Source organism: Rutidosis leptorrhynchoides, chromosome 5 (assembly GCF_046630445.1).
Source record: "Rutidosis leptorrhynchoides isolate AG116_Rl617_1_P2 chromosome 5, CSIRO_AGI_Rlap_v1, whole genome shotgun sequence".
Classification (NCBI taxonomy): domain Eukaryota; kingdom Viridiplantae; phylum Streptophyta; class Magnoliopsida; order Asterales; family Asteraceae; genus Rutidosis; species Rutidosis leptorrhynchoides.
This window is the reverse complement of record NC_092337.1, coordinates 351,307,166-351,325,833: the sequence shown is the minus strand read 5'-3', so window position 1 is coordinate 351,325,833 and position 18,668 is coordinate 351,307,166. Positions and strand designations below refer to the sequence as shown.

Genomic DNA, 18,668 nt, shown 5'->3' with positions numbered 1-18,668 from the left:
TAGACTTGAGCCATAGACATTAATTAACACCATTTCTAGTCAAAAACACTAAGAACATGAAATCTAGAGTTTTAGAAATGTAACCCAAATGAGATAAAATTGGTACCAAAATGTAGAGGATGAAGAGAGGATCACGAATATGTAATTTATTTTGTTGCAAGCTTCCTAGATCAAATTTGGATGATGATTTAGTGATATTGGAGTTTGAGATCAAAAAGTGGAAGTAGAGAAAATGGGGAGGTGGAAGATGGAGTGAATGAGTGGATGAGATGGTGGGTTGACTAGTTGACCTAGTCAACTAGTTTGCCCACTATCCAACTTTGGTCCCTCAAGTTTCAAAGCGGGTGCGTGAATTAACCGAACAAATATTTTTAAAAACGCTAGAGTAGACGAGAGATGGTAAATCAAATAACGGAAATATTAAGAACGTTAGTTAACGAAAGATACGAATTTAGATAACGAAAGATATTATCTAAAAAAAAGACGGTGTTAAAAATAAATTTAACGGAAAAACGCGGGATGTTACAACTAAAGCCCTTGAATGACCAAGTTTATTTGAAGGAAAACCTAACTCAATTGACTGGAGATCCTAAGATCTGAATTCAATAGGACAACTGTAACAACTCAACCCGTAATCCTTACGATAATTTTTTTTATACTACACAATTACACGCTAATTAAATATGTAACCCATTTCACGAGTTCTATTTAAAACGCACAACAATTAATTGTTTACAATAGGCACAAGGGCCACGAATAAAGTTTAGTACAAGTTTGACCCATTACAAATGATAGTTTATAAACCAAACGACGTTCCGAGCATGGTTTGGGACTAAACTACCCAAAACTAGGCCAACTTCCAAAAGCTCCAACATAACAACAACAAGGGACACCTAGTGCCCAACGACCCCCTTGCCCTTGCCCGCGCCTGCATCTAAAAAGATAAACAACGAGAGGGGTAAGCAAAGCTTAGTGAATGAAATAATTATACACATACATATATAACCTACTTACATGCAATCACATACACAATTACCTCATACACGCTAGCAATTTAAAAGACATACCAACGCAAGGCATAACGTTAAATCTCCAAGACCACAAGCTAGCACAACGATAACATATATAACCATTGTTATACCAACGAATATTGTGAAAACACCACACAACAAACACATAACCATGGTTAACCAATAGTACAAGGAATGGTACTTCGAGTTTCCCATTGGTGTTCCCAACAACCGTTAGCGTACAATGAATTATAACACTAACCCCGGAGTGGTATCGATCGCCCGAACTTTAAACCCACCCGTCACGTGTAATGTGGTATCGAACGCCCGAACTTTAAACCCACGCTACACGCCCACACACATACATGACATGGGATCGAACGCCTGAACTTAAATCCATATCATATATTGACCCGATGTGGTATCGACCGCCCGAACTTAAACCCATATCGAATCTCGTACAAGTAAATACATGATATACACATATGCATAATCATTCCACTCACCTCAAGATTCTTGTGGAAGCTAACCGAGCTTGCAACCCTTCAATGTAACGTACCTATTACATTATGCATTTATTAACATACAATCTAGTTGTATTAAATGCCAACTTCTATCCCTTGAGCATTTAATGACCCTATTGCATTAAATGACTCACTACACTAAAACCGCCCATTAATGACCATTCCTTGTCATAAATCACTAAAAGCTAGTGATTAGGGTCTATTAACATCAACTAACATAAACTTGGTGTATTTCATACCCATTTTACCCAATTAGTTCAACTTTGACTCATATGACCCATTTTGACACTTACACATTCAAACTTTGTCAAACATGACCTATTCAAAATTTCAACAATATTTAACAAGTGTATTTAATGCTTACAACACCATTAACACTTACAAACCCCATTTCATTAGAACAAACCCTAGGTTATGATAATTAGGGTTTCCTTTCAACAATCTAACCTAAAAACCACCCATTTAACCCTCAAATGGGTCACACGAGTTCCATATGAACCAAACCCTAGCTTAAACTAAATGAAACTCAAAACTTAGAGTTAGAACTTACCAAGACTATGAACGCGTAGCTAAAGATACGATGAACAACTTTAATTCTTGCTCCTAGGGTTGATTCACAACTCTTCACCTTCAAATCTCAAAATTAAACTTAGTGGGTTTTATGTTTTGGGAGGATTATGTGGAAGAAAATGGAAAAGAAAATGAGAAATGGAGAACAAGTGGTTGAGATTAAAGGCTCCAATCTGATCTATACACGAAAAGACCAAATTGCCCCTAAACCCTATTTAATTTGAGTGGAATTCGGAGTCTGAACTTCAGATGTGCCGCGGCGCGGCTCGTTTGTCGCGGCGCGACATAAAGAAGGAAAAACCACCCTTCTTAACTCAAGTTCTGATCTGGATTTGCTTTGATTGTCGCGTCGCGGCCCCATTCCTCGCGGCGCGGCATTGGCCTGTTCCTGGTCACTTCGACAACAAATCATAAAACAAAGGTTCAAACACAAGCACAACAACTTTCACCCTTCCTATGCATGTCTAAACCTCGACCTTAAGTCTCACACGACTCGACGCCAAACACGACACATTCATATACGCGTACACGCACGCATTTGAATATACCTATATATATATACACACATATACATATATGCACTTACACCTAACTAACACTTTAGTTCATTTAATCACATGACGAGTAAGTTATAATCGTACTATTGATTAAGTACGTACCTTCAGACGCGCACGGGAAAACGGGGTGTTACAACTCTCCCCCACTTAAATCGGAGCGCGTCCTCGCGATCCAAGCCGCATGACACGAGGGAAGATAAACCAACACAAATTCTTCGGGCTCCCAAGTAAACTCGGAACCTTTACTACGTCTTTGGGTAATTCCAAACGATACGCGACTTCACCAACACGAGCTAAAACTTTAAACGGCCCAATAAACCGAGGAGCTAACTTTCCTCATTTCCGAAACCGAATAATACCCTTCCATGGCGAAACCTTGAGCATCACCATATCACCTTCTTGGAATTCGATCAAACGTCTACGCTTATCGGCATAAGATTTTTGCCTATCATGCGTCTTTTTCAAATGTTCCCGAATCATAACGATTTTATCATTTGTCCCCAATACCAAGTCGGAGCTCCCGACTTCCCTTTGTCCCACTTCGCCCCAACAAATCGGGGTTCGACACCTTCTACCATACAACATCTCATACGGTGGCATTCCAATACTAGAGTGAAAACTATTATTGTACGAGAATTCCACCAAAGGTGAATGTTCATCCCAACTACCACCGAAGTCAATGATACACGCACGTAACATATCCTCCAATGTTTGATTCGTACGTTCGGTTTGACTGTCCGTTTGAGGATGGTACGCCGTACTCATATTTACCCTTGTACCCATATCTTCATGAAATTTCTTCCAAAATCGAGAAGTAAAACGCGTGTCCCGATCCGAAATGACAGACGCGGGAACGCCATGTCTCGATATCACCTCTTTAATGAACATCTTCGCGAGTGCCTCCGATGAAATTGCTTATTTAATAGGAAGAAACAACGCACTCTTCGTCAATCTATCGACAATCACCCAAATAGTGTCAAATTGGGTTCTTGCCGTTTTCGAAAACTTGGTAATAAAGTCCATGGTAATATGCTCCCACTTCCACATCGGAATTTCTAGCGGTTGCAACTTACCATACGGCTTTTGGTGTTCGGCTTTAACTTGCAAACACATGACGCATTGCTCAACATACTTAACAACGTCGCGTTTCATGTCCGGCCACCAATAATCTTTCTTCAAATCATGGTACATCTTCGTCGCACCCGGATGTATGGAATACTTAGACTTGTGCGCCTCATCAAGAAGCACCTTTCGGAAATCACCCATCTTAGGCACCCACACTCTTTCTTGAAAAGACAATAAACCACGCGAACCCATCGTAATGAATTCCGATTGCCCCACAATTCGTTCCGCATGCTTGTTGTGAACGTAAGCCTCTATTTGAATCACACCAAGTTTTTCAAGAAAATCGTTAGTAATAATCATACGTAACAATCCCAATTGTAACGCCGGGTGGTGACTCTTTCGACTTAACGCATCCGCGACCACATTCTCCTTGCCCGGATGATAAAGTATCTCACAATCATAATCCTTCACCACATCCATCCATCTACGTTGACGATAATTCAAATCCCGTTGATCAAAAAGATGTTTCAAACTCTTGTGATTCGAATAAATCGTACACTTGACACCATACAAGTAATGACGCCAAATTTTCAAAGCATGGACCACCGCTGCTAATTCGAGATCATGAGTCGGGTATCTCTTTTCATGTTCCTTTAATTGGCGAGAGGCGTAAGCGATGACTTTACCTCGTTGCATTAGAACACACCCGAGCCCATTCAAAGAAGCATCACAATAAACCGTCATATCATCTACACCTTCCGGCAATACTAAGACCAGAGCTTGACACAATTTTTCTTTCAACAATTAAAAAGCAATTTCTTGCTCGTTCTCCCAATTGAATCTCGTACTCTTCCTTGTCAACTTAGTTAATGGAGAAGCAATTTTTGAAAAGTCTTGGATAAACCGACGATAATAACCGGCCAATCCGAGAAAACTTCAGATTTCCGTAGGCGTAGTCGGTTGTCCCCAACTCTTCACCGTCTCTATCTTCCCCGGATCTACTTGAATGCCATTCTCGTTCACAATATGGCCAAGGAATTGAACCTCCCTTAGCCAAAATTCACATTTTAAGAACTTAGCATACAACTTCTCCTTTCGTAACGTCTTCAACACACTACGCAAATGGTGTTCATGTTCCTTCATACTCCTCGAATAGACAAGTATGTCGTCGATGAACACAATTACCGACTTGTCCAACATAGGTTGGCACACTCAGTTCATAAGATCCATGAATGCCGCGCATTTGTAAGACCAAAAGGCATCACCACAAACTCAAAATGCCCGTAACGCGTTCGAAAGGCCGTTTTCTCAATATCTTCCTCACGGACCCGCATTTGATGATAGCCGGACCGTAGGTCAATTTTTGAAAAATACGTCGCACCTTGGAGTTGGTCAAACAAATCGTCAATCCTAGGTAATGGATAACGATTCTTGATCGTCACTTTATTCAACTCCCGATAATCAATGCACATACGCATACTTCCATCCTTCTTTTTCACGAATAAAACCGGAGCACCCCATGGCGAAGCACTCGGTTGAATAAAACCCTTCTCAAATAACTGTTGAATTTGATTCAACAATTCTTGCATTTCCGTCGGTGCTAAACGATAAGGAGTTTTAGCAATGGGAGTAGCTCCCGGAACCAACTCAATGCGAAATTCAACTTGTCTTTCCGCCGGAACACCCGGTAACTCATCCGGAAAAACATCTTCAAACTCACTCACCACCGGAATTTCACGAATGGGTGGTGGCTCGTCACGAGTATCAACAACATGAGCAAGGAAAGCCATGCCACCGGTAAAAACGAGACGACGTGCCCGTGCAAAAGTGCATATCGGTACAAGTCTTCCACGTCTATCACCATGAGTAATTAACTCTCCCCCACTTAGGGTCTTCACACGAATAGATTTTTCATGGCACGCAATATCGGCTCTATTATGATCGAGCTAATCCATACCAACCACGATATCAAAATCACCCAACGTCATCGGAATGAGATCAATATTAAAGTTCTCGGAACCAAACACGACATTACAATTCTTACACACATCAACCACTAGCACCGTCTTGCCATCCGCTATTTCGACTTCTACCGGACGACTTAACTTAGCTAACGGTTTATTAAGTTTAGGCACAAATTTTGGAGACACAAACGATAAATTTGCACCGCTATCAAATAGAATCCTTACCGGATTAGAGTTAACCATGAAAGTACCTGAAACGACTTCATTGGATTGCTTGGCTTCGTCATTGGTCATCAAATAATTACGTCCCCTAGCCGACCCCGCCGCCTTCTCCATTCTCTTAACTTGGTCATTTCGGAGTTCGGGGCACTCTGACTTCCGGTGCCCTTCTTTTTGACAATTAAAACACGTGATTGTATTAGTAGGCGGTTTTGGACAGTCACGAGAGTAGTGACCCTTTTGCCTACAATTGAAACATGTGACCATGTGACCACTAGAAGCACCCCTCTTCACGCTACCGACACTTTCGTTTGCTCCCTTACTCTTCTTGTTCGAAAAACTAGAAGCTTCAAACTTTCTTTTACTTGGCGCATAACTAACCGGACTCGAAGCTTGCGCTTCAAACCCTTTTGCCACCGCCAAAAGCTTAGCAAAAGTTTCAACATTACCGATACTAATTTTACCCTTTAAATCATCTCTAAGGGTTGCATGAAAGTCTTCCATTAGCATTTGATCATTTTCCGCATACTCGGGATAAAAACGTGCCTTAGCGAGAAAGTTGGTTTTAAGAGTGTTTAGGTCCATAGACCCTTGACGCATGTTCCTTAACTCGTTGCGCAATTTGGAAAGATCCGCTTGCGTACGATATTCAAGGAAAAACTCCTTCTTGAAATCCGCCCAAGATAACCCTACAAAATCCGCATCACCCACCATATCAATCTTGCCATCGAGCCAATCTTTAGCATGGCCCCTTAACAAACTAGTAGCAAGCCTTGTTTTCTTTTGTGGAGGGCACTCGGTCGTGCGAAAACAACCTTCAACATCGGAAATCCAAGCCGCACTCTTCATGGGGTCGGGATCCCCGTGAATGTGAGGAGGCTTAGTCGCCAAGAAGTTCTTGTAGCTAAACTCCAACTCGCCTACATTTTGAGGTCTAGGAAACCTCCTTTCAACTTCTTCTTTAACGGCATTAGTCATCCGTTCTTGAATCATATCGACAATTTGTTCCGAAACCGACTCTTCGAATATTTGTTTAACCTTTCGAGAGAAAACCGAAACATAGTTTTCTAGAGCGGCCTCTATTTTGGTGGTCATCTCGTCCGTTTCCTCCACATGAGAAGGACCACCATTGCCATTCGTATTCGTTCCGTTTCTCGTCTTCATTCTAAAGATTAAAAATGGATTAGACATCACCAACAATTTAATACACATATATACCTATGCATATGACCGCACACGCACCACATCTAGCTCGATACTTGTCGCACATCCTCGCTTGACTTGACTTGCAACCGTAATAGTGGTCGCGACTCACTATTACGCACACATGTCGTGCCATGCTCAAACGTATCACAACCATCTCGCTCGATGTTGAAAACAATAACACATGATTAGTAATATCATATCATAGCATAGTTAGTCCACCTATGCATTAAAGAACTAATCAAAGCCCGCACCGACCCGTAGTCCTACAAGTCCCGCATATAATTCCACAACACAAAAGTCTAAGTCTAGGCGCCTATCTCAAGTCACCTAAATCCCTTAGACCACGCTCTGATACCACTTGTAACAACCTAACCCGTAATCCTTACAATAATTTTTTTTTATACTACACAATTACACGCCAATAAAATATGTAACCCATTTCACGAGTTCTATTTAAAACGCACAACAATTAATTGTTTACAATAGGCACGAGGGCCACGAATAAAGTTTAGTACAAGTTTGACCCATTACAAATGATAGTTTATAAACCAAACGACGTTTCGAGCATGGTTTGGGACTAAACTACCCAAAACTAGGCCAACTTCCAAAAGCTCCAACATAACAACAACAAGGGACACCTAGTGCCCAACGACCCCCTTGCCCTTGCCCGCGCCTGCATCTAAAAAGATAAACAACGAGAGGGGTAAGCAAAGCTTAGTGAATGCAATAATTATACACATACATATATAACCTACTTACATGCAATCACATACACAATTACCTCATACACGCTAGCAATTTAAAAGACATACCAACGTAAGGCATAACGCTAAATCTCCAAGACCACAAGCTAGCACAACGATAACATATATAACTCGAATATTGTGAAAACACCACACAACAAACACATAACCATGGTTAACCAATAGTACAAGGAATGGTACTTCGAGTTTTCCATTGGTGTTCCCAACAACCGTTAGCGTACAATGAATTATAACACTAACCCCGGAGTGGTATCGATCGCCCGAACTTTAAACCCACCCGTCACGTGTAATGTGGTATCGAACGCCCGAACTTTAAACCCACGCTACACGCCCACACACATACATGACATGGCATCGAACGCCCGAACTTAAATCCATATCATATATTGACCCGATGTGGTATCGACCGCCCGAACTTAAACCCACATCAAACAATCTCGTACAAGTAAATACATTATATACACATATGCATAATCATTCCACTCACCTCAAGATTCTTGTGGAAGCTAACCGAGCTTGCAACCCTTCAATGTAACATACCTATTACATTATGTATTTATTAACATACAATCTAGTTGTATTAAATGCCAACTTCTATCCCTTGAGCATTTAATGACCCTATTGCATTAAATGACTCACTACACTAAAACCGCCCATTAATGACCATTCTTTGTCATAAATCACTAAAAGCTAGTGATTAGGGTCTATTAACATCAACTAACATAAACTTGGTGTATTTCATACCCATTTTACCCAATTAGTTCAACTTTGACTCATATGACCCATTTTGACACTTACACATTCAAACTTTGTCAAACATGACCTATTCACAATCTCAACAATATTTAACAAGTGTATTTAATGCTTACAACACCATTAACACTTACAAACCCCATTTCATTAGACCAAACCCTAGGTTATGGTAATTAGGGTTTCCTTTCAACAATCTAACCCAAAAACCACCCATTTAACCCTCAAATGGGTCACACGAGTTCCATATGAACCAAACCCTAGCTTAAACTAAATGAAACTCAAAACTTAGAGTTAGAACTTACCAAGACTATGAACGTGTAGCTAGAGATACGATGAACAACTTTAATTCTTGTTCCTAGGGTTGATTCACAACTCTTCACCTTCAAATCTTAAAATTAAACTTAGTGGGTTTTATGTTTTGGGAGGATTATGTGGAAGAAAATGGAAAAGAAAATGAGAAATGGAGAACAAGTGGTTGAGATTAAAGGCTCCAATCTGATCTATACGCGAAAAGACCAAATTGCCCCTAAACCCTATTTAATTTGAGTGGAATTCGGAGTCTGAACTGCAGATGTGCCGCGGCGCGGCTCGTTTGTCGCGGCGCGACATAAAGAAGGAAAAATCACCCTTCTTAACTCAAGTTCTGATCTGGATTTGCTTTGATTGTCGCGTCGCGGCCCCATTCCTCGCGGCGCGGCATTGGCCTGTTCCTGGTCACTTCGACAACAAATCATAAAGCAAAGGTTCAAACACAAGCACAACAACTTTCACCCTTCCTATGCACGTCTAAACCTCGACCTTAAGTCTCACACGACTCGACGCCAAACACGACACATTCATATACGCGTACACGCACGCATTTGAATATACCTATATATATATACACACATATACATATATGCACTTACACCTAACTAACACTTTAGTTCATTTAATCACATGACGAGTAAGTTATAAGCGTACTATTGATTAAGTACGTACCTTTAGACGCGCACGGGAAAACGGGGTGTTACAACAACCTACTTGTATGAACTAGTGAAAACACCGTGGAATAGTTAATTACTAAACTAGCAACCCCTAGACCTTTCAAAGGGAGTATACTAATTAAGAGTATACTTCCTAGTTCATTCCTAAGAGTGACGAGTAAGAGGATAAACATATGGCTTTTAATGATTCAACTGGAATAACCATGTGTGGTTACTTATTAGTCATTCGGTGGCAAATCACCTATGTGAGAGAGAAGTGGGGTCGCTTCGAAGAGTATTGTTGGGAGCACAATAACTAGTTGTTTATTTATATAATGAAACCATGTATTGATCCAAACTGTTTTGCTATTCAACGAGCTTAAACTTTTATAAAATATGTTTTTATTAAATTATTAAATTAAATTAAACTACATACTAATCCCCGTAATTAACCTAAGCAACCTACTGGCTACATGTAGCACTGTTTACATCTACGTCGCTTTTACACTATTTTCACGTATCTCATATATTCCCTAAATGGAGGTGATATTTCCACATTCAAAATTTATTCTTCCACCATCATTTCATGTCTCTGTTCCCAAAATATCCGTTGTTTGATTATAATAAGAAAATTGTGTAAATCATTAAGAGTAATTCAGTACATTCAACTGGATATAGTAAATGTTGGGGGTGGAAATATCAATTCCCAAAAGAACCCTCAAACCTTATCACCAATAACACTTCCTCCATCACTCACAAAGAAACCTGGTTATTAGGAACACCATTTTCCATCTTGCCGATTTGCTTAAATTCCATCTGATCTGATCCGATGTACATAGTAATCGAGTGAAATTGGATTACACCTTACCCGGCATCGGTAAACAATTCCTTTCTCTGTCTTCAATTTTGATGTATACGGTGATGTTTTAGACTTGATGATAACATGAATTAGTATATACATATATTATCCTTCTCTATTTTGTCATATCATATGTCTTAGTTTTTTAATTTCTCCTTATGAAATTTGATTCCTGAAATTGGCATAGGCCTCGGTTTTAGGCATGTGTTTATGTAAGAGTTTAGCATAAAAACGAAATTAATTAGTGTTAATGTGTATGTTTATGTATGAACTTTCTAAAAGAGCGAGTGATATGGAAGAGATGATGGTTTTGATGTTGTTAATGATCAAAATCAATTAATGCACATAAGGTGTTTGTGAAAATGTGACAATGAAAGTAAGAATATGATTTTAAACTAAATGGTATAGAAAAGATCTTCATGTTCTTTTTTGTTTTCTTAGATTTATCGATTTATCTATGAAATGTTGTATTAATCGAACGAATTTTTGGTCCATAGACATTTGTGATATGGGTTGGTCTCCAGGTGCAAAAATGAGTCCAAATATTTTATATTGCACATCCATCTTCTAATGTAATTGGCTTTCTTCCTTTAGATATTAGTTAATATATATTTTTGGATGGAAAGACTTTTATGTTTCAGACGGTATTAAAAATAGTATTCATAAAGAAATCAGTTGTGTAATTGGCTGATGAAATCTTTAACTATGTTATATCCATCAATCCATGTGTTTGTTATTGTTTTTTTTTTCCCCGTTAGAAGTACTTAAGTTTTTTTTATCGTTAGAAGTACTTAAATTTTGTTATTTACTTTATATATTTAGGGACTTTATAACATCAAAGAAGCACCTGTGATTGGTGAGTTTCATTTACTTTCAGTGACCCGTTTACTAATAAATGGCCAAAGTTTGTTACATGTGAGTGGTGACTGGTGCATTTAACCCAAAGAAGTGTGAATGTGATATTGTTCTAGCTCAGTCATGGTGAGGTTCGTCTATTTTCAGTGACCCGTTTAATAATAGATCGGAAAAGTTTGTTATCCCTAAACTCGGTGAAATTTTTTGTATTATGATTTTAGTTATTGTTTCACGATGAAAGGTTGTAAATGGTCTACGTGGTGTTGTTCAATCGACAAAAGACCAATTCATCAACTATGGAATAGAAAATCGGAATGAAGTTATGATTTCGTGTATTTGGATCTTCTAAAATATGCTACTTTTCTCTTTTGTGCCTTCGTGGTTGTTACCTGCTGCTGTTGCCATGAATTTTTTTTAAGCTTTTTGGGTTTCAATGCTATGTTTACTATCTGTGTTACTGTTGGGTAAAATTTGGTTTATGTTGAGCAATTTTAAGCACTTGGTTACCAGTTGACGACTGATATTGCAGCTGCAACTTCAGATATGATTTATGTCTCTCTTTTTTTTGGGTAGAATAAATAGTTTATATTGAGATGTATTTTGTTGTAATAATGTAATCTGAGCATTAAAGAATGGATACCAACAGCTCGACAAGCGCATCTTTGAAATCCACTAAGTAAGAGTTTTGTTGTTTTTGTTATCATTTGCAGACTAAATTCAATCTACTAAGCAAGTATGCTTAAAAGAGAATTGTTATACTTATTATGCAATTGAGAAGAGGAATTATGGTTGAATAGTATGGTTTCAATCTTCTCTTTCTTTCTCAATAGTTAAGATTTTTCCAATGACTTTGTTTTTAATCTTCTGCTTTTCAGGCTGTGATTTTATCTTGATTATCAATCGAGAATTCGTTCTACAGTTGGTTTGCTTTTCATATTGTTTTCAAAGAGCGACAAGTGATTCATCGTTATGAAGATCCAGCTGTTATGACGATAGTTAACGCGTGTTGCCATTTTCAGTTTTGATAAGTTGCACTATTGCTTCTACAACAACTTCAATGACTAAATAGTTACATAGTTTGTCATCACCAATGCTACATGATGTTTACTAATTAGGTCCGCAATAATTACTGGAAGATTCTATCTTAGAATCGGGCAATATGGTTAACGTGATCATGGAACATCGGGTCGGAAATAGACGTAGGTTGTTTTTTTTTTTTACTAGATTTAATGTGAGCATTTTAATATATATTGTAGTTAACTGTCTTTTTGTTTGGGCTATGGGATTTGTAAGTTTTGGATCATTTATCTGCATCAGGTGTACATGAGTACATAGAAGAAGGGGTTGAACTACATAGAAGCATTAATATTCATATATCAAAAGTACGGTAACCATTTTGGTCTCAACTTACAAACTCAAGCTAATTCGATCTGTTTATAAAGGGGAAAAAAAAAAGAATATATGATAAGTGAACTCCGGTTAACTGTAGTCGGTTTCCCTTTGAACGTGTTGGCCGTTGAAACTTCAGTCACTAATCTTTATGTTCCGCTGCAGCAAGTTTTCCCAACATCATGAACATAGAGATAATGTAGCTGAAGAATTTTGAGGTGACGAGGTATGAAGCACATGATCTGATTAACAAGTAGGTTTGATTAATTAAGTAGCCATCTTCTGGAAGATTCATTCGCTTATCATTTTACGTATTAACGCAAGTAGTCAAGATAAGTGCATCACCTGCAAAGAAGACTACATGGATAGAATTAGAATAAAATTAGTGATGACTTTTATTGTACTTAATTGAATTAACCTCTGCTGAAGACATTAACAGTTTGCTTTTGTTCAAGTCACTGACGGAAATTCCAAGTTACCATCTTGGTAACAAAGGGACCAGAGAGGTAATATTTTCTCCAATTATGATTTAGTTTTAGCAAAAAAATGCCTAGAACGTCATTAGGCATCTGTTAGTTCTTTAGGAATATCCACTTGGACACTATTGTAAGACATAAGGCTATTCAATTGTTGATATCCATACTTCGTGGAAGCACAACTCACTTGATCTCATATTCAAGTTTTAGTTTTACTTCTTTACCAGAGACTGGAACATGTCATCCTATCCTAATAGTTTGAATCTATAAGAACCCTCGAAATTTTTTCCTTGAAGTATATTATATTTAACTTGAAATATTTCCTCTCCCCAAATATGATCATACAATTGTGTAATGGTCATGTTTTATTATATTGTAGTTTGTATGCAAATTCTGGTTTGGAGATTTATGTCCAGTAGTTTTTTTTCTTTCAGTAGCCTAATATGATGTGCTTGATTCAAATGTTGGTGAATAACTATTTGAAAATTAGCTTCTTTAATGTTTGTATGACCGTGACGTTTGTTGTATTAGGTGTGTAGATACTTTTGTTACACCTTCTTTTGATTTTGTCATTGCATAAGGTAACTTTTTTCCATATTTTTTAGTGTACTGTTTAATTTTAGAGGACAAAATTACGCTCGTCGTCCTTGAACTTGTATCCAGCTTTCTCAGGTCATCCTTAAACTTTTTTTTTTTTGCTGGCGTCGTCCCTTAACTTGTACTTTGTAACTCCGGTCGTCCCTCCGTCTATATTCCGTCTAATTTTTCTGTTAAACTGACTCATGTGCGAATCATGTGAGGGTACTTCAGTCTTTTTATCATTTTCTATAATAAATTAATTTAATTTTATCTTTTATCTTCTTTTCTATTTTTCCTTCACCTTTCAAAACCGGTATTTTCTCTCTCTTCCTTCTTTTTTTTTTTTTTTTCTTTTTTCAGATCCCCATTTCTCCTTCACCTTTCAAATTAAAATATGCAAAGTTTAGATGTAATGAATGAATCAGTTTGCTCTGTTCAATTCGTGATTTTAACTGTGCGAACAAACCATTTGCTCTGTTCAAATTGATATTTTTGTTCCTAAATCTGACCCAGCTGCTGATTCCGCTTCTGTATCCATCGATCTTGTTTCTCATTCTGATTCGCTAATTCTTCTTCTTTAAATTTGGCTTTTATTTTTATTTGTTTGTGGTGGTGTAAAGTTAGAGTTTTTTTTTTTTTTTTTTAACTCATACTCTGTATTAAATTAGGGTTTACCTCATATTGTAAAATATTACTATTCTGGTTGTGAAATTGAATTTTTTCGTTGTTGTAAATTATTATTTCATGGATATTGTGTCTGCATCTGGAATCTGTTGGATATTGGTTGAAGAGCATAGTTTTCCAGATTTAAGGTATGGAATTTGAATGTTTTTTTCCTTAGTTTTCCAAATTGTAGTACAGATGTCACAAGATCGTAGGCCTAGTTACATGGAAGAAAAGATAAGGATTGAGTCATTAGGTGGTTTTATCAAGGGTGGTTATGCATGAAATCACCTATTGGGTTTGAATCATCATCACCTTTGACTGCAAGACCATATGTTAAAAACGGTTTTGACTGAAGATGATGAGTTTTTGACTATCGGGTGTGACGGGATTTGGGATGTGATGTCACATCAAGAAGCGGTTGGGCTTGAAGGATGAAAAGGTAAGGTGGAAAAGAAAATAGGGTTAGGGTTTATGAAATTGGGGATGAAGATGAAGATGAAGAAAAGGGAAGAAAGGATAAAAAGACAAAAATACCCCAACATGATATGCACATGATTCAACTTGACAGAAAAAATGGACGGAATGTAGACGGAGGGACGACCGGAGTTACAAAGTACAAGTTCAGGGACGACGCCAGCAAAAAAAAAAAAAGTTTAAAGATGACCTGAGAAGGCTGGATACAAGTTCAGGGACGACAAGCGTAATTTTGTCATTTTAGAGTTCAAATGTTAGATTTAAAACGGCTTCTTTACTGTTTAAAATTTATAATTTTTTTTTTTTATGTTTGTGAATGGATTTGTGTGCAAGTTATTATAATATTATACATTCATATCTAATTTGACGATTATGCCAATGATATTAAAAAGTAAAAATAATTAGTTTCTGTGAGCACTTGGACTATTTTCTGTAAATTTTTAACCTATTCTTTTTAAGGTACATTTTTTGTTCCATCCATTTGACTGATCCATATGATTGGTTTGAAATTGCACCTTTACTCAGTAGACTATATATATGTATGTATGTGTTTAATGCATTAATATCCAGTGACCATCTTTGTGCTTTTTTGCAGTTTACTCATCACAGTTCGTATTTGCAGGGTCGGGATTATGGGAACTCGTAGGTAATCTCTATTTGTGTGTTACGTACTCATATATGCTAGGTGGAAACTCTATTTGTAGTGTTGTGTTGTGTTTATTTGGTTGTTGGATCTAACGTTTGCTTTCTTTTGTTATGATAGTGTTTTTTTTTTGGTTGTTTTTTTGCTGATCGTTGTATCCGATTGTCACTGTTTCTGCCCAAATATTATTTTACTTGGACTTTGTTTCCGGATAAGTAATTTCCTTTCTGTTGTTTGATATTCATATTTCGTATTCAAAAGGAAAAAGTAGGAAAAACAAAAAAAGAATGTTACCATCAACCATTGAACTAACTCTTTTTCAAATAGTGATAGTTGCAGGATTGTCAAGTAAATCCCAAAGGCGATCAAGGTGAAGCTTTATGTAGTTGCGAACGCGATCAGGGTGAAGCTTTGTGTAGTTGCGAACTACATATCTGTTGCTTGGTTTTTAACAAGTTATAAAGTTGATCTTATATATGTAAGTAATCAATTACATTAATTCTCCTCTTCTTGGTTTGAAAAGTCCTGTACCAAATGCCAGCTAAAGATTTTATTAAAAGTGTTTTCAGTTATTAGTATTACTTACAAACAAATACACTAACTGAACATGTATACATGTAAAGCCGACAAAGAACTCAAGTATTAAAGGACTAGCACAAGAACCTTCATCTCACAGACGTCACATCGAGAATCACCCTTGTCCTATTATGTAACAACGCCGAAAAACTGGTAGGAATCAGCTGCAAAAAAATGATTCTCGAAATGGGTTTCGATAGCAAAAATGTACTCCCCGATCCAATCAAAGCGCTTGAAGGTACATCAATCACCTAACGAATATATGGTCGATGACATCTTCCCTGTCAACCAAACCACAACTTATACACCACCAAACATTGAAACTCCACCACCAAAAAAAATCACGCCAATAATAAAGAAAAAATTATCCGCTAGCTCAGGTAAACTTCACTATAAAATATTGAAAGCAATTATACAAAAACAGCAAATAACAAATATAACAACTATTTGTAATCGCAGGTGACGAAGACAATACACCCAAGAAACAAAGGAAAGACTAAGCACCAATATTAGTCGAAGACGTTCGACAATATTTTGATGTACCTCGACCATTCCAATGTAGTAAAGTTTGTAACGATATGTACCTAGCTTTCTGGCAACATCATGTAACAATCGACGTAGGAACTATATGTAAAAATATATGTATAATAATGCTGTACTTACCTATATAATAATGTGTTTCACATACGTAAAACATCTACCCAAGATCTCAGCAAAATACCCACGAAAAAAGGTTTGCAAAATCCGCCGCAACGCGCGGAGCTATCACCTAGTTATATATACTAACGGTTGTATTAGATATTTTTTTTATTTGTGTTAGGTTCGGTACGGATAAAATATTTAAATTTATATTGTTGTAAATGATTTCTCAAGCAACAGCGAGTGATGACGCTTTTTGCTTACTATTTTGGAAAGAATTTTTCAATAATAAAGGGTACTAACGAATAGTCTCAAACAGTATTAAACTTGGGAGGTGATCCGTACACCATCTTATTTTTGCCATACACCACCAAAATAATTATTTGGACATTTTTATCCTTCCTTTTATTCACCACCAACTCTCCTTAACTTCTCAAAGGAAGGGTAGAAATGTCTAAATAATTGTTTTAGTAGTGTATGACAAAAACAAGGTGATGTACGGATCAACTCCCATTAAACTTAGGTTAATTCATAAGTACAGTAATTTTCTTTGATGTTAGCTGCAAAAATGTTACTTCGTATTAATATACCGTAGGGCCGCCCAGTCAATTCATTATTTTCATATGGGCCCTGTTCAATTAACAAAAATAGGCCTTTTTGTATACGAAAATTTTAAATATATGTACGAATAAATTCGCTGAACACTATAAATTTTGGTTAAGTACTAACACTATAGGTCCCTTTAGATTATGGGCCTTGTACGAGCGCACGTGTTGCACGCCCTCAAATCCGCCCCTCATACCGTTATTAGTGTTTTGTTTACACCTAAACACCTAACTGTTTAATATACTCCTACTACAGACGTCATTCCAAGTGAAGTCACATCTCATTGTTTAGTTCGTTAAAGACACTGGCCCAAAAGTTGTATAATTTCGGTGGTGTGTTTGACACTTCTCACAAAAGATGGGGTCTACAAGAAAATTAACACCACCCTACTTCTCGGTTTTTTCAAATTTCTCTCTATGTTACTATATATATATAATATATATATATATATATATATATATATATATATATATATATATATATATATATATATATATATATAGGGGCACGATCCATGGATAATCTTAAAAGGAGTACAAACCGGATAAGCAAAATAAAATTTTTTTTTTTTTGAATTTTTTTTACATTCATAAATCTGCATTAAAATGCACCTCTAATCAATTTTTTTCATAAAAAAAAAAGTTCAAAATCTTTCAAAAATCGATGATGAATGGTAAAATTAACCATTCATCGGGTTAATTTATCATTCATCTTATTTACGATTAATGATATAATTAATCAATGCTAAAAAAAACCAGATGAATGGTTAAATTAACCATTCATCTGTTTTTTTATCATTCATCATAAAGAGATGAATGGTTAAATTAACCATTCATCTGCTTTTTTTTAACATTGATTAATTTTATCATTCATCGCGAACAAAAATGAATGACAAATTAACCAGATGAATGGTTAATTTTACCATTCATCATCAATTTTTACCATTCATCATCGATGTTTACCATTCATCATCGATTTTCGAAAGATTTTGTTCAAAAACTTTTTAAATTTTTTTCGTTTTCTTCTATTTGCATATTAAAGGATCGTTTTTTTTAAAAAAAAAAATTTGAAATTTTACTTATCCAGTTTGTGCCCCATTTAGTGCTTATCCATGGATTGATCCAATATATATATATATATATATATATATATATATATATATATATATATATATATATATATATATATATATATATATATATATATATATATATATATATATATATATATAAATCAAGAGGGAAGCACTTTTTGGGGGAAGTGGGGGGAACTAATTTTTTTTTTTTAAAATTTTGGTTTTTTTCGAAAT

The 18,668-nt window shown here is 36.6% G+C and overlaps 1 long non-coding RNA gene across 7 annotated transcripts; it reads left to right on the top strand.

Annotated features, from left to right (window-relative positions):
• The first annotated feature begins 10,366 nt into the window (after positions 1-10,366).
• LOC139846824 (uncharacterized) lies at positions 10,367-16,743 on the top strand. Of its 7 annotated transcripts, none has more exons than XR_011759211.1 (8): positions 10,367-10,474; positions 11,279-11,437; positions 11,533-12,510; positions 12,629-12,693; positions 12,866-13,206; positions 15,491-16,016; positions 16,162-16,352; positions 16,574-16,743. It is a non-coding gene; the product is annotated as an uncharacterized lncRNA (long non-coding RNA). The 7 variants fall into 7 exon arrangements; XR_011759210.1 differs by having other exon boundaries at positions 11,279-11,987; positions 12,187-12,510; XR_011759207.1 differs by having other exon boundaries at positions 11,279-12,107; positions 12,187-12,510.
• Positions 16,744-18,668: the final 1,925 nt, after the last annotated feature.